At 41.0% G+C, this 17,486-nt stretch overlaps 1 long non-coding RNA gene across 2 annotated transcripts in view; it reads right to left on the reverse strand.

Annotated features, from left to right (window-relative positions):
* LOC149120950 (uncharacterized) overlaps positions 1-17,486 on the reverse strand; it is a 79,734-nt gene that overhangs the window by 17,555 nt on the left and 44,693 nt on the right. The window contains exon 1 of one of the 2 annotated variants that reach the window (XR_016225493.1): positions 13,788-13,983. The exons of the other annotated variant lie outside the window; for it this stretch is intronic. This is a non-coding gene — a long non-coding RNA (uncharacterized LOC149120950). Of the gene's footprint in view, positions 1-13,787; positions 13,984-17,486 lie in introns of those variants that run through there. 2 annotated transcript variants of the gene reach the window in all.

Consider the following 17,486-nt stretch of genomic DNA (forward strand, 5'->3'; position numbering starts at 1 on the left):
ACAGTATGAACTCTTTCCTATCTTGTCTGATTCATTCATCATTATGTTTTGAGACATACCCATGCTTTTGTGTAAACAATTTTTTGCTTTTTTGTTGCATACTATTGCATGGCATGGATTTACCGTAATTTGTTTGTCTATTTTCTCATTGATGGTCACTCAAGTTGTTTTGGATTTTAACTGCTACAAATAAACCCTCAAAGAGCATTCTTTCACAACTCACTTTCCAGGAATATGCTTCAAATTTCTTTTAAGTAAGTAGATAAAAGTCAAACTGCTTGATCACAATGGTTAGTGTTTCACTTTATAAGTTAGTGCCAGTGGGTTTACCTAGCATAATACCACATGAAGAATCCAGTTGCTCTGCTTCTCTGACATTAGGTATTTTTAAATCTTACCAATTTGAGTGATATATACCTAATAAAATAGTTTATTATGATTTTAATTTATATTTTGTAGAATTACAATGTACAGCATTTTTTATTGTACTTAGTGGTTATTGATATTAATAGTTGATATTGATAGCCCCTTCTGTGACTTGCCTAAGTATTTTGCCCATTTTCTACTGGGTTGATTCCCCTATTGCCATTTACTTGTAGAAACTTTGATATATTCTTTTTATGAGTTTTTGTGGATATATATGAAGTACTTTATGGAAAACATTGTGAATGCTTTCCCCATTCTGTGTTTTAGCTTTTTGATTTCTGTAATAATGGCTATTAAGGAGCAGAAATTTTTAATTTTTATGAGGTGAAGCATATTATTTTTCTCTTATGTTTTTTGTTTTTAGCATTCTGTCTTTAAAAAAAGTTTCCTATTCACAAAGAGAGTTGTTTTTTCATGGAAGACCTTTACAGTTTTAGTTACTACATTTTCACCTGCAATCTATTTCCAGTCAATGTTTATGTATATGCTGTAAGGTATGAGTTGAAGTTCAATTTTCCTCACCATACACATAGCCAGTTATCCAGCATCATTTGCTAGAAAGATTTTCTAGTCTCCATTGAATTCTACTTGTTTTTTCTTCAAAAATATATTATATAAACTGTAGTCAACTATACCTGCAGATATTTTTCTCAATTTTCTTCTTTATTCCACCTGTTTCTCTATCCTTACATCAGTACTACAATGTCTTGATAACTGTAGCTTTACAGTAAGTCTTAAAAACAGGTAGTGTTAAGTCTTTCAAATTTTTCTTTTTTTATATTGTTTTAGATATTTTAGGTTCTTTATATAACTGTAAATTTTAGTGCCAATTAGTCTCTTTCTACCAAGCCTGGTGGGATTTTGATTGGAGATACATTAAACCAACCAATAAATTTTGGTGAAATCTGACATCTTTAATATTGAGCATTCCATGTATGAGCATTGTAACACTGTTTATTTTGATCTCCTTTTTCCACAAAGTATTTTATAGATCTTAGCATAGAGGATTGTTGACATCTTTTGTTAAATTTATTTCTAGATAGTTATTGGTTTTAATGCTATTGTGAATAGTGTCTTTAAAATTTTACATCCAATTGTTTGTTGCTAATATTTGAATGTATAGTTGAATTTTATGCATTGATTCTTTATACTTAGACCTTGCTGGTTTCACAGTTCTAGTAATTTTTGATGCCTTAATATACACAATTATGTCATGAATAGTATTATTTCATAATTCTTTATGTTTTATTGCATTGAACTCCAGTACAATGTTCAAGAGAAATAGTTTGGGGCAGAAATATTTGCCTGTTACCAATCGTAGAATGAATGTTTTCAACATATTACCATTTTAAAAATGATGTTAACAGATGAGTTAATGTTTTCAATATTTAACCATTAGGAATGGTGATTTTTCTTTCAGAAAGATTTAGGAAATATTTTCCCATTCCTAATATGCTCAAAGGTTATTTTTCCTTTTTTTATAAACAAGTTGGTGGATTTTGTCATACACTTTTTCTGCACCTCTTTGAGATCATATGATTTTTCTCTTTTACTCTACAAATGTGGTGAATTACATTGGTTTTTAAATGTCAAAACAACTACACATTCCTGGAATTAAGCCCATTTGGGTCATGAAGTACTATTTTTATATATATGATTATACTAATTGCTAATACTACATTAAGGATTTTTTTATCTATTTAATGAAAGATTATGACCTGAAGTTTTCTTGTTTTGTAATGTCTTGTCAGGTTTTGGTATGCTAGCTTTATGAACTGAGTTTGAAAATCTTTCCTCCTTTTTTTTTTTTTTTTTTTTTTTTTTTTTTTTTTTTTGACAGGCAGAGTGGACAGTGAGAGAGAGAGAGAGAGAGAAAGGTCTTCCTTTGCCGTTGGTTCACCCTCCAATGGCTGCCGCGGCCGGCACACCGCGGCCGGCGCAACGCGCTGATCCAATGGCAGGAGCCAGGTGCTTCTCCTGGTCTCCCATGGGGTGCAGGGCCCAAGCACTTGGGCCATCCTCCACTGCACTCCCGGGACACAGCAGAGAGCTGGCCTGGAAGAGGGGCAACCGAGACAGAATCCGGCGCCCCGACCGGGACTAGAACCCGGTGTGCCGGCGCCGCAAGGTGGAGGATTAGCCTAGTGAGCCACGGCGCCAGCCCCCTCCTCTATTTTTTAAATGAGTTTGCATAAGATTAGAATTACATCTTCTGGCCAGCCCCCTCCTCTATTTTTTAAATGAGTTTGCATAAGATTAGAATTACATCTTCTGGCTGGCGCCGCGGCTCACTAGGCTAATCCTCCGCCTAGCGGCGCCGGCACACCGGGTTCTAGTTCCGGTCGGGGCGCCGGATTCTGTCCCGGTTGCCCCTCTTCCAGGCCAGCTCTCTGCTGTGGCCAGGGAGTGCAGTGGAGGATGGCCCAAGTGCTTGGGCCCTGCACCCCATGGGAGACCAGGAGAAGCACCTGGCTCCTGCCATCGGATCAGCGCGGTGCGCCGGCCGCGGTGTGCCGGCCGCGGCAGCCATTGGAGGGTGAACCAACGGCAAAGGAAGACCTTTCTCTCTCTCTCTCTCTCTCACTGTCCACTCTGCCTGTCAAAAAAAAAAAAAAAAGAAAAAGAAAAAGAATTACATCTTCCTTAAACAAGTAACAAAATTCACCAGTCAAGTTGTTGGGGACAGAAGCTTTCTTTTAATTAAGACTTAAATTTTTACTTAATATTTAAAGTTATTCATTTTCTCTTATTTTAAAAAGTCTACTTGTCTACTTTGTCTGATATTAACATATTTATATACCAATTTTTTAAATTAATTTGTTTGAGAAGCAGAGAGAAAAAGACAGCTCCACTGCTTCACTTCCCAATTGCCTGCAATGGCTGGAGCCAAAGTTGAGCGCCTAGAACTCAATCCAGATCTTCCACGTGGGTAGCAAGAGCCAGTAACTTAAGCCACCACCTTCTTCCTCCCAGGATCTGTGTTAGCAAAGAGCTGAAATCAGGAGTGGAGCCACAGCTCGAATCTAGCCACTACAGTGTGGGATACGAGCACCGCTAGGGCAAATGCCCTGTCCCTAATTTTCTTATTTGTAGTGTAACAGCCAAAGCCCTGAGAACTGGTGGCAGAAGGCTGAGGGGGAATTGGACAGTGAGTTCCAGAGTCTGAGGACCAGAGATCCTGCATGTCCAGTGTTGCAGGCCACAAGAAGATCATCTTCATAATTCAAGAATAGAAAGCGAATTCACCCTTCCTCAACAGCACGCCAGTGAAAGCAGAATTCTTCGGGTTCACATTGTGATCCAAAGAATTCTTGTCTTGAGTGCAATACAACCACTTCTTAATCTAGTTGCACTTTGGTGCCTTCCTGTAATTAACTGTCTTTCTGACCAACATACTTTTCCTTCTTTTGCTATGTGTCAGAACCATCCTTGAACATCTGAAAAAACGACAGAGGCCTAGACCTTATCTAAGACCCAGTGAAAGAAGATCGTCAGAGAACTTAAAAAAAAAAAAGATTTTTTATTTATTTATCTGAGAGGTAGAGTTACAGACAGTGAGAGGGAGAGACAGAGAGGAAGGTCTTCCATCTGTTGGTTCACTCCCCAAACGGCCGCAACGGCCAGAGCTGTGCCAATCCGAAGCCAGGAGCCAGGTGCTTCTTCCTGGTCTCCCATGTGGGTGCAGGGGCTCATACACAAAGTAGGGGGCCACTCTATGACTGAATAGCCACTTGATTGCAGATCTAGACTCCCAGCACTAATCCTTTAATGCCTCCCCCTACATTACACAGAGCAGATTCCCGAACAGCAGGATCAATGTACCCAAGTTCCTTGTCTCCCTATCTCTACTTATTATGCAAAAGCCAGAAAAGGCGGCGGGGGGGCGGGGGGTGTCAGAAACTAAAATGGCTCATCAGGTTTCTAATAGTTGTTTTTTTCTTTCCATTCCTTTTCCTTTTTAGAGATAGGCCCCCTTGAGGTGCATCAGAACTCAGAAAAACTCCCATGAGAGACTGGAGAAGTACACTGGAACTTCAATGGCAGAACCTAATACCAGCAAATAAAAATAAGGAAACACAAAAAAGAAGAAATAAAGACTTACCAATAAAGTACTAGGAAAGATTGAAAGGTTTGTTTGAAAGGGTAGGATTACTTCACATGTTTGTTCTCCTGTGTGTTCTGTGGATACAGCAGGCTATGGCTTGTGATTCTTGGAATGCCTAAATTATTTCTAAGTCATTCTCGACCCAGTATAAGCTTCATTTGGTCATCAAGACCAGCTAGTAAAGGCCAGTTAACATACCCCACAAGGCTATGAGGCAGCTCTGCAGCCACAATCATACTCTTCTGTTGGGAGAATGCCTTCTTCCTTTCCAAGGGGCAGAAGGTTGCTTCAGGGCTTATACCATGCACTCTGAAAAAACGGGTTTGATTACATCTCTCAGAGGCCCTACGCTAGGGGAAGAATGCAAGTTTGTTGCTCTGGTCGGGAAACCCACAACATTTTCCTACTCATTTTCTGTGGCCCTGAGAGTTGGACAACCCAAGAGAAGGAAAGAAAAACAGAAAACTACATCCAGGAGTGTTTCGTGGAATGAGTAACTGGTATGTGAAACCATACTCGAGAAATGTATCAGTGCCTCTAATGATAGCTTAGGCACTTGCTCCTTTCCAAATTACTAGCATTCTGTGTGCAGTGCAGAGAGTGTTCATAATGTGTAATTTTACCCTGCTTTTGCTTTTGTTCCATCCTTTGGGTTAACAAGAATCATGTGAATTGATCTGCATGGCCTCCTGGAAAATGTTGCAGTTCATGAAAACAGGTACCAGGTAAATAGCACCTGTTTAGAAGTACCCAAAGCCAGAATTCAAAATGCCCACCAACAGCTTCCTCATCCCCTGTTGGCCTGAATGCTGAGATTAAGAGGAGCAGAGCTTCACACCCAGGAGAGAGAGCTGATTGTCTTGAACTGGGTGTGCCTTGTGAGTTGTTCACACCAGGTTACCCAAAAAACGCCTACTGGGAGCAGAGAAAAGAAGCTGCTCCGAAGCCAAGCTTCACGCTGGGTGGATATGGTCTCATGGGGCTTCTGCAGCTCTCGGTGCACCTTGGCAGGAATCTCTTCCTCTGGGCAGACCTGCTCAGGACTCCCAGTCACAACACGACTTCCCAAATGTACATCATGGCTCTGTGCAAGTGCCAGCTGCTGTGCTTCTGTCTGTTTCTTCTTTCTTAACTCACACTATTTTATAAAACACACACACACACACACACATTTACATTTTCCCTTTAAAAAAATGGAATTGGAATTGTAGAACAGTGACCCCACATTCCTACATGACAGCTGTCAGTTAGGATGAGTGGCAGCTGCCCATATGAGATGGGCCACGTGCTCTTCACCACAGTCCACCTCCACATCTTACTGTCCTTCACCTGGCTCACTTAGCTAACTGGACATCAACAAATTCCAGTCAGCACTGGGTTTCCACCTTTCCTCCCTAAAACAGTGAAAAGCCATTACCTTGAATTTTAAATGGCAGGATCTGGAATAAGATAATCCCAAGTTTAAAGACCTCTTCTGCCACTCCTTATCCAAATAACCTCCACCTGAAATATGATTCCAACTCTCTTCTGATTTTCATTTAAGGTTTAGCCTAAATATCACCTCCTCCAAGAAGCTCTTTCAGGCAACTTCCACCCCTATGGATCAACTGGGGCCCAGTAAAGGTTCATCCCCTGAACACTAAGGCCACATAGCAGCTGCTGGTGAAAATGAGTATCAGCTTCCTACTTGAGATGGGCCATGGAATATACACAGACTTGAAGGAATCCACGTACCCAAGTAAAATGGAACATGAAATATTGTGTATATTCTGCATTTGGGTAGGAAAAAGGTTGTGGTGTTCATCAGATCTCTAAATGGATTCGTGAACACAAATAACATCAAAATCCATGATTCACAGCATTTATCCACACTACTAATTTTCCCCATAGGACATGCTAGAGTCTACATTTTTATATTTTGTCATCCTTAATTATTATGTTTATGTATCAGGCAATATCACAGCCATCCTGCAATAGCAAAAAACTCCAAAAACTTATGCATTTAAAACAATAAAGGTTGGGGCCAGCGCCTTGGCTCACTTGGTTAATCCCCTGCCTGTGGTGCCAGCATCCCAAATGGGTGCTGAGTTCGAGTCCCAGTTGCTCCTCCTCCGGTCCAGCTCTCTGCTGTGGCCCGGGAGGGCAGTGGAGGATGGCCCAAGTGCTTGGACCCCTGCACCTCTGTGGGAGACCAGGAGGAGGCACCTGGCTCCTGGCTTTGGATCGGCGCAGTGTCGGCCATGGCTGCCATTTGGGGGGTGAACCAACGGAGGGAAGACCTTTCTGTCTCTTTCTCTCTCTTTCTCTCACTTCTGTAACTCTACCTGTCAAATAAAAAAAATAAAATAAAACAATAAAGGTTTAATTTTCACATTAAACTCTCTATGGGCCTAGATGATTCTCCCATGCTGCTGTCTTCCATGTAATGAGTCAGCTCACACTTTTTATAATAACTTATGCTTCAATAATTGACAAGTCAGAAAAAGATTAGGATAAAAAAGCCTCACACAAAACAATCAAAACTTACTAGAAACAACACGTGTCACCTTCTCTTGCATTTCTCTGGGCAAATCAAGTAACTCTTTTCTATCCTTGTGATAGCCAGTAAGTTCAAACCTCCCACAAACCTGAGAACTTAAAATATCAGTGAAGAGCACTAATATCAACCATAATGGATGTGCTTCCTAGTTTAGCTTTATTCACCCCTTTAAAGAAAATAGTGTTGACCTTATTATGTATGATAATGGTGATTTGATTGGAAACTCTAAGGTTAACAACAAATGAAAACTGTAGTTTTATCTGCTATGCCACAATACTGCCCCTGTCCATGAACTTTTAAAAGTCTGTCTATGTACTAAAGTTGAACAAATATAAAAATATGGAGCCTAGATTCCTTACTCGTGGAGAAAGAAGTCTGCAAATAAACAACGGAGGAAAACCAGAATTAAATCTATGGTGCTGACTTAGCACAGCGGCAGTAAAAACTCATGTAAATATAACATGTTCAGATAGAGAGATTCAGAAATAATTATAAATACGTCTGCATACATTGGTTGGTAGACATAGATGTATTTCCCAGCTCTGTCCACCAAGAGGGCCTAGAGGCAGGAACATGCCAGTTAATGACGAACACACCTAAAACCCGGATTTGGGTTTCTAAATATCATTCGTCATTAGAAGGAAACAGAGCTGCTTGGAGAAATGGTTGATTCTAAGGATGGGGCACAGAAAATAAAAGTTGAGTTTGATCATCTTGTGGTACCAGAGAGCCAGGAATTTCTCAAAAAAAAAAAAAAAAAAAAAGTTGCGAACATGTCAGAACACAAACCCAAAAACACTCTCATGACCTAACTCTGAGGAATCTGAGTTACAAAATAATGTGTTGAATTATAACACAATGCATAAAAAATAAATATACATGACTCTATTAAGGTATAAAGAAATGCTTGCATAAATAAATGGGGAAGAGTAAAAAATATTGCCTAGTAAACATTTACAAATTTGATAGATAGATACTACACCCTCATCCAGGAGGTGGAGCTTAATTACCCACTATTTGTGTATGGGCAGGATTTAATGATTCAGTTCCAAAGAACCGACTACGGAAACTGAAAACCAGTGTAGAAACCTAGCAAACACAGCCTTAAACAAGTGATCTACATCAATATCACCAGCAATAAGTCATGTTGGTACCATACACCAATATGATATACGTGAAATGACACAGAATATGATGTAAGAAAAGACTTGGGATTGAATGCGAAACCTACCACTTATTACTTGTGAGGCTCTGAATCTCTCTAAGTATCGTTTTCTCACCTGTAGCATGGGAGAAATAATAGATCTTTTCTCAGAGGATTACTATGAGAAATGTGGTAAGTAGGAACTTTAGAACAGTGTTTAACACAGAGCAAATGCTCAATACACACTGGATATCACCATAGTTCATTACAGTTTTTAGCACGGAGAAACCCTCAATACCTTTTTTGCATCTGATGGAGTGGTTACTAAGAGTGGTTACTCTAAGCCAATCATTTCAGAGATTAAGAATTGCATTTCACAACTCCCAGTGTAGGACTTTTTTCCAGGAAATCTCATCACATTAGGTAAAAGAAGTATCTATTTTGGCATTAAGGTGTGAGGGTCAGCATTTGGGGTACAGAGAAGGTGTAACAAGAGGGTGGTTAGAAGCACTAGCTCTGAACTTCAGATACTAACTGCCCCTACCACAGCTGGGCAATTATTTAACCCCTTTGAACTTCTTCATGGGCCAAATGAGTATACTGGCAAGTCTCAATGATAATTCAATAATCCACTCTTCATAAACTGCCTGGTGCATAACTGGTATTCAACAAATAGCATCCAAGATTTTAAAATGTGGAATCCTGCTATATGTATGGGCAAACTGCCTTTGTGCAATCAAAAGTCTTCTTCCATTTTAGCTGGGAGGTTTTCCGAGGGTCCTGACAGTCCCTGTAGATAAAGGGAGAGACAAAGGTTGCTTCTTCCTCCACCTTATATTAAGGAAGAGGGTGGGGAGCTAGGGCCTGAGTCCCAGCCTTGGGTTCTGGGTCCCTTGCCTCGCAGAAACAGCTGCTCCCCCGGCCCCTGCCACTCACAGGCTGGAAGGGTTAGGGGAGGTGGGTCTGAGCCCATGACCCCTGGGACCCACAGGTCAAACACAGGCCGGGAAACAGAGGGACTCAAAGAGCAGCAGCTGCTGCTAGTGGGCTGGGTCCTCCGGGGATTGTTCAAGTTTCAATGAAATGATTTTAATTTAGTGCATCTATATTTTATGTTTAGTTTTTTCAAGAAAAGATTTTCAATCTGCAATGTATTTCAGGAAAACCCAGACCTCCCTTGAGGTTGTTGATAGTAATTTAAGTACTCAATTATTTGGTCTGAGATGAGAACCATTGTTAGAGGTCACAGGCCTGACCAGGGAATCTCAGCATCAGCTATCAAGATTACTGCCTTCTGCTTCTGTTATTATTTTACTTGATTCTTTTAAACAAACACTGTAATTACAGGATTTAAAATTCTAAACCTACCAAAGAATTGTCTCCTACTTATCCCTGCCCCTTAGTGCATTCCATAAAGGCAGTGACTTGATCAGTTTCCAGGTTTGCTTTTTTGATCCTTCCAAAGACTTTTATGCCCAGCCAGATAAATATGTTGAATATACACACTTTGTTTATTGTCCCTCTCATTAATAGGAAATATTTCATAGGTCCCTGTGATAGCTGCTGTTTTATATCTATATGCCAAAATACATACTGAATTTAGTGAAATTTTAAATGAACTAGTGTTTTATTAATAATAACATCTGCATTCATTTTAAAATGCACTTATACATGTTTAAGGATGCCTATTCATCAGCTAAAAGAAATGATATAGCTCTACCTGCATTTGTATTGAAAGATCTACAAAAAGGAAACAAGTTTTAGAGTAACCACTTATACTCTCATACCACTTTATAAAAGCCCAATATACTCCAAAGTCACCGGGTACCTACATAAAGCAAACAATGTTCTCCAGAATATGCCAAATAAAGAACAATGGGAAAGGTAAGCAGATGGATGGGAGTCAGCAGTAGGTAGTCAAAGGGCTCATTAGCAGATTACACAATGCACTGGGACAGACCATTAGGCCACACCATGAGATGAGTCAGTGCACATGCTGAACTGTTTGTTGGGTATTTTGAATATCATCCCTGGTCACTAGCCTTATCTTTACTGTTCAAATACTTTTGGCTAATGAATTTGTGTATTTATTTTGAAATGAAAAGAGTTTAAATTAAAACAAATGCTTTCATTATACATAAGAAGAGATTATTATATGCAAAGATATTCATTACATTCACAAAAAGAACTTAGAAGATATGGCTTTATGAGCCCAGGGATGGCTGCCCACTGATCCATTCCACAAATCATAATTTCCCAAAAGCAAAGGCTGCTTCAACACTTTCAGTTATACTCAAAATATATTAGGAATCCCACCTGCAGCCTGGGATGGCCTCTCAATGTACTAAGGTGGACAAGCTCCCTGGTGTTCAAGCCCCAAACCCAAACTTCCTTCTCAACCCAACCCACTTGGGCCCTGACAAACAGGGGAAGAGGTTCTTTCTGGAGTCATTCCCAACTCACAGGGTGCAAAGCAAGCTCATTAGAAGTCTTCTCTGACAACTTACAGAAGTCAGCATACTTACTTATAAATAGCCAGCTCTTAAATGTTCCAGGTTTGTGGGCCAGAAGGTCTCCATAGAAACCATTCACCTCCACCATTGTAGCAAAATATGGACATAAACAGGTCTGGCCGTGTTCCAGTAAGACATTCTTGACAAAAGCAGACCTTCAAGCGGGCCATGGTTTTCACATGTATGAGGCTGACAACTGGCATGGCTAATACTTTGCGTACTCATCACTGGCCTGAGGCTCCAAACATGCAAGGTCAGATGGAGACTCTGAATCCCAGATAACCTTATTCAGTAAGAGATCTATGCAGAACAAGACTCCAAAGTGATTCCATGTCAGCACTGCCCAGAGACCCTAGAGATAAAGGACTCTTCTGTATGTGATGCTCAACTTTCTGTACTCAAAGAAATTTGAGTCCTCAGCATGCACAAATTCACCCCCCGATTCTTGACTGAAGAAGGAGGACACAGGACCTAGATGGAGAAGTTTCCATTTTGGTTCTCAAATCTTTATTTCCCTCTCTCTGCGGTGAACTCTTGTCTTCTTAATTTAAGTAGAAGTATAGAGAAGTGAAATGTAGAAGTCAGTCACAAATCCTACCTGGGTTAGGCAGACTTTCCCTGATAAGACCCTATCTATTGTAAAGCTTCCACATCACACAAGAGATCTATCTTTATCTTAAGTAATAAGCATCATGCCAGTCAATCTTTCCGTGGCAGCTTGACACATCATTAAACCAAGGCGTGAGGATTAAAAAAAAAAAAAAAAAAAAGCCCGATGAACCATCACACCACCTATTTCTTTTACATGTAACTACACAATAAAGTCAACCCCTAAAATTACTGGATGTCTTACATTCAACCTCACCAGGTTGGGAGGTTGGGATTATTTCAGGCTTGTCCAAAGTTGCCACACAAATTGGAGGTGCCCATTCCAAAGACCAGACTGAGTATATAGTTCAAGGAACAGCAGAAACAAAGCAAGAAAACATAACAGAATCAATCATTTCAAGTCCTCCCAGCAATTGCTGAAAGGTGTGTTGTTTTTTACCCAATTAGATATTAGGGGAGGCGGGAAAAGATCTAAAAAATGTGATTAGTGTGTTATTTTTTCCTCCTTGCTCCCAATTAAAGAGAGGTTTCTTCTTTCACTAGAGATGCACAGTTATTAAATCATGATGTCTTTCTTTAAAAAACCAATTTATAGCAGAGGGCTCCATACTGCTGCCACTTCTGCAAGGTTGCTTATAATTGCTCCATGCAATGCTTTGACTAATTAAATCACACAAGAGATTGTTTCTTAGTAACACACCTGGTCCACGCTTTGTTGTTGGCTTTCATTAAAACACTGTGTCTCATGCTGCCTTGTAGCATGAAAGGATATTAATCAGGTAAATGGCCATTAAAAGTCATATCAATGTTTGCTGTGCAGTGATTGTTTTCTTAAATCTTGAACAAAGGAGGTTTCTTTGAAATCTCAGGGCTGGCCTCCAAACACAGGAGAGAATAGCCACATTGAAACTCTTTGCTTTTCAACCTTACCAAGAAGAGAAAAGAAGCAAAATGCAAGGTGTGGCGAGAAGTAAGATTATATTCTCTCTGTTCCACTGGGCTTTTGGGGCAATGAGGGACAAGCTGAACAAGCTGACATCAGTGTACAGCAAGTAGGGGGAAACGGGCAGGAAGAGCTCTCAGTGGCCCCCATTCCCTGAGAGACAAAGCTCCTCTTTGGAGGCAATATTGCTAATTAGGTTGCATTTCAGAGCTACAGTTAAAAATGCCCAGGGAATCAAATGCTACTTGCGGATGAAATTGAAAAGGAAAAATGTTACTCAATGTTTCCTTCTGTCAACAAAGCACCTTTTATGGTTTCACTGATCAGGTACTGCATCAGGAGTGTTCATACCAGTTTCAATCCTGAGATCCTCTGTTCCTCACCCTTCCACCCCCAGAGCAGCCCCTTCAAATCAATATATATATATATATACATATACACACACATATGTATATATATGTGTGTGTATATATACAAACATATACATATATATATGTGTGTGTGTGTATATATATATATATATTTATGTAACCCAGTGCAAGTCCAGCAGAGAAAACATCCCATCCAGGAGGGTTGGGAAATACCTAGACACTGTAGCTAAAGAAATGACCAGCTTGCCAAAAGCATCCATGTATAACCCTGTATCCCTTAACTTTTTCTTTTTTCTGCAATAAATGACTATTAGTCCTGGGTCGAGCAAGTGGCCTCATTGAGGCTGTGACAGAGTTTTGCTTCAAGCACTCAGACTGAGGAATACAAATTCTAGCACAGGAATACCACACCTACAACATCATGACACTGACCATGAGCAAATTACTTAAATTTGGGCACAGAATAGCAGTAATTACCTCCTCCAGTTGTTATGAAAATAAAGTGATTTTATTCTATGTTATATATAGTCTTATATACATAACTACATAAATAAACACACATATATGAGTATATAGTTTCTGGAGCACAATAAGTCTTCCCAATGTGTTAGCTACAACACCCTCGGTGGCTGCCAAAGGGCTGACATGAGATAAGTATATGCTTTTGTTCCAAATATAGCACCAAAATGAAAACTTAGTAACTAGATACTCTTCCCAGGAGGCCCTTTGTGACACTGTACCATGAGAGAGGAACGTGAATCTAAATTGGTTCTCACTGAATCAACAGGATCACTAAACCAAAGCTACGTGTTCTATGACTCTCCCCAGCGGGTTCCCTTGGGAGATGCCTCTGTCCACAGCCAGACTGCTAGAGACATTCATCCACGCTGTGCCATGCACCCGAGCACCGGAGGAGAAACGGGGACTACAATCCAGCCAGCACCCCAGTAGGCATGCAAATAGACTGACTGCAACCGATTTGTCCAATGTAGGGGACCTCTGCCCTCGCAAGGGACTTAACACCTCGCATAGGACGGAACCGGCAAGTCAGTCAGGACGCTCAGCTGTGACAGGCCAAGGTCAGACAAAAACAGGTGCAGGGCTTCCAAACTAGGGAAGCGCCGAGGTGGCTCCAACCTGAATACAGCGTCCTCCGTGGGACTGCGTGGTCTCCGGCTGCCTGGTGTCTCTCCCCTGGCAAGGTCTCCTTGTGCAACACCAGCTCCGCGGCCACACGGGCTCGACAGGAAACTACAGCTCCACTGCGCAAAAGCGCGCCTGCGCAGCTTTCGGCGCTCCAAGGAACTTGGCCGTTTATTGGCTGGGATTCCGTCATGTGCCAACTTCTGGCCCAATCAATCGGGGCGAAGGGAATTCGAATTCTGATTGGCCAAGTCGGGGTTCCCATGATACACCAGGCTCCTTCGGTGGACCCACAGCCTCCTCACCTTAATGGCTCAGATTTGGAGAGAGACAGTGAGAGGACAGGTTAGACGGAGAGCTCAGGTACTAATGCTAGACATAGTCTGGATGGGTGCCGGCACAGTGAAATGGCACATGTTCACTTGAATGGCGGAAAGAAGGCAAGGCTGTTCAGGACCAGGCTAAGGATTTCAGGAAAGCAAGAGGGCAGCTGTTTGGTCTGAAGTGGGCTGCTGACCACTGAGTTGACATGGACACCCCTGAAAGGCCCCATTATGGGACCTGAAACTGACATGAATCTCGATGGCTGGAATTTTCGCATTGACTGCACATTAAAATCACCTGAGAAGCTTTCAAACATCTTGAGCCCTGACCTCCAATTTCCAGAAATTGATTTAGGTGTGGTGAGGGATAGAAGGAAGCTGGCTATGAATTTTTTTTAATTTATGTGTTTCCATTTTATTTGAAAGAGAGACAGGGATAGACAAAGATCTTCCATCCCCTAGTGTACTTTCCAAATACCCACAATAGCCAAGGCTGAGTCAGCCCTCAAGCTAGCTGCTGAGAATTCAGTTCAGGTCTCCTACACGGGTGACAAGGACCCAAATACTTGAGCCATTACCTGCTGCTTTCCAGGGTGCTCATAAACAGAAAGTGAGAAGTGGGAGCAAAGACAGGACTGGAACCCAGGCATTCCTACGTGGGATGTGGTTATCCCAACTGGTGTTTAACCACTGTGCCAAAGACCCACTCCCTAAATATTTTTTTAAAAGCTTCCCCTAAATGATTCTCCTAGCTGTGATTGTTAACCACTGTTCTGGAGCATCTGCCTTCCATTTTTAGTAAACCTAAATTTTAAAAACAACTCAACTTTTGAGCAGCCTCATCCTGATTAACCAAGCTGATTTTCCCCCACCCCAGGTAAATTCTAAGCTTGGACGAATTGAGCCAGGGGCGCTTGGGAGGAGGCTGAACAACTTCTCTGTTGGATGGTGAGACAGTACGTGTATTAAAAGGTGCCACACTTTATCTTCTCACTGTTTTGCTTTCATACTGCTCCCTCTGATATATTTTTATCCTGGTCTCAACAGCCAAGATATCATCGTACAAGTTTACAAAACAAATTGCTGAAAAAAATGGAACCTTTCTCCCTCTCTCTAATTCTGCCTTTCAAATAAATAAATCTTTAAAAACTGTTTACATTTATAAAGAGTATGTCTATACAGGTTTGTTAACAGAAAGTTAAGAATGCCTCAGATATGTGTCTTGGAATCACCACCAGTGTGGGCAACTGTTATATTCACCCACACTGATCATCCCTTAATATTGAATGAAGTGCTAGAACATTGTCTGGGGGCCCCCTTCCCCCCAATACCCCAATTTTCTCTGTACAATCTTTGTACAATGTATTAAAATGTACTGGATTCCTTTAGAGGCAACTCTTTCCCCTGTTTTCAAGGGGCAATTTTGCTCAAATTTAATCTGTCATTAAAATTTTACTGCATGTATTGTTTTGTTCTTCACATCCTCTTTGTATTTGTGAACCACATTCCTTTGACATAATATTTTTATATCTGTTACCGTATTTTGATCCCCACAGCCACCCTGGAATAATTAAGAACACAAGTGCTGCTAATGACTCCCCTCTTTAAGGTTATGTCTTAATTAATCTGTATATGCACAATTCCAAAGCAGATTTTTAATACTTTGGCATATGACCACGTGTTAATGGTCTTCCCTAATAGGTACATAACATTTTGATATAACCCAAAAACAGAGATTGTTATTACGGAGGAGTGTGTTGCAGACATGCTCAGCTGGTCATTGACCCACCATCCCATTAAATAAAGATCAAATTCAAATCCACACAGGGGCCAGGAGAGAACAGTTGCATGACCAGGGCTGGATAGGGATTATAGTGAACCAAAAACACAATCTACTTGTTGCCATGAAAAGAAGGCCAGGTGTTGGTAGATCTTTCACTGTCTCAAGAGATGCTGTTAATCCAGACCTTTTTGTAACATCCCTAATTTTAAATTGTAACTCCTCTTTTTTTACTCTTTTTAACTCTGTGGATCAAATTGATCATATTTGTCTGGCTCGATTCAACCCACAAGCTGTCCCTTACTTATTCCCTTTTGATTAACTCAGGATTGGCAATAACAACATCACTATCCAAATTACTATGTCCCAGGGTACCAAGTGGCCATAGGAAATGATCTTTATTTATGCCTGACCATCCCTGTATCAAACAGTTTGGATCATCATTTCCATCCTCGTTCCTCCTGTTCCTTAAATGTGAGTCATCTTTGAAAAGTTCATGGAAAATGTGGGTTATGAAAAATCTACACATGGATTCAAAATTTCTTTGTGCCCAAATAAACTTACCTTTTAATTTCATTTTCCACAAACTTCTTGAGGCATACTCATAGAGGTCTGACTCCATACATATTTCATTGGTTGATATTTTTATAAATGTTTCTCTCCCATTACATAGTAAGCTCTTTAAAAGCTACATTTTTTTTCCTCTGTCACCAGTTCCTAGTTCACAATGGGCACTCAATTTTTACTTGATAAATGTAGAAAGAGTGTACCTCTATTTCTAAAAGTAATGAATCCAGTAATTTTAGAGAAGTGAGTAAACATTACTATGATGGTTTGTGCTTGCACGTGAACATACACACATTCCCCAGCCCCAACAGTGTCAGCATCACAATAAACAAATTCTATGGTTGGCACATCAGGAAAGGGAAGGTCAAGGTTCTTTATATTCAACAGTAACAATGAACGTTGTTCTGGGAACAGAAGAGGTAGGCAGAGAATGGGAACTAGATGCTATTCCAGGTACTTAAACATCGTTATTGAGGGAATGAAGAACAGGCATTTAGCTCACTGGTTAAGACACCAGCATCCCCTATTGAAGTACCTGGGTTTTGATTCCCAGCTCAAACTCCTGGTTCCAACTTCCTGCTAAAGAAAACCTGGAGAAGCAGCAGGTGATGGCTCAAGTAGGTGGGTCCCTGCTACCCATGTGGGAGACCTGTATTATACTCTCCACACACAGCCTTGGGCTTGGCCCATCCTTGGCTATAGCAAGCACCTGTGGAGGGAACCAATGGATGGGACCTCTTTCTCTCTGCTGCTCTGCCTCTCAAAATTAGAAAAAGAAATCTCTGCTGGGCTCTTTGGAATGCATTTCCTCTTCCTTCTCCTGTCATGTCTGATCCCAGCCATGACATGCTCAGCCAGAGGGGTATGGACACAGCTCCTGTTCTGGGTTTCTCTGTTACTTCCTTCACCTGAACACCTGGTTCCTCCTCACATTCTATTTGTCCCTCACAGCAGCTCAAACTCCACCTTCCTTGGGAAATTTCCCCGGATGCTTCGGCCCCAGAGGAACTCTTCCTTCTCCAG

This window comes from Oryctolagus cuniculus, chromosome 18 (assembly GCF_051225735.1).
Source record: "Oryctolagus cuniculus isolate XC-2025 breed Fujian yellow rabbit chromosome 18, ASM5122573v1, whole genome shotgun sequence".
Lineage (NCBI taxonomy): Eukaryota > Metazoa > Chordata > Mammalia > Lagomorpha > Leporidae > Oryctolagus > Oryctolagus cuniculus.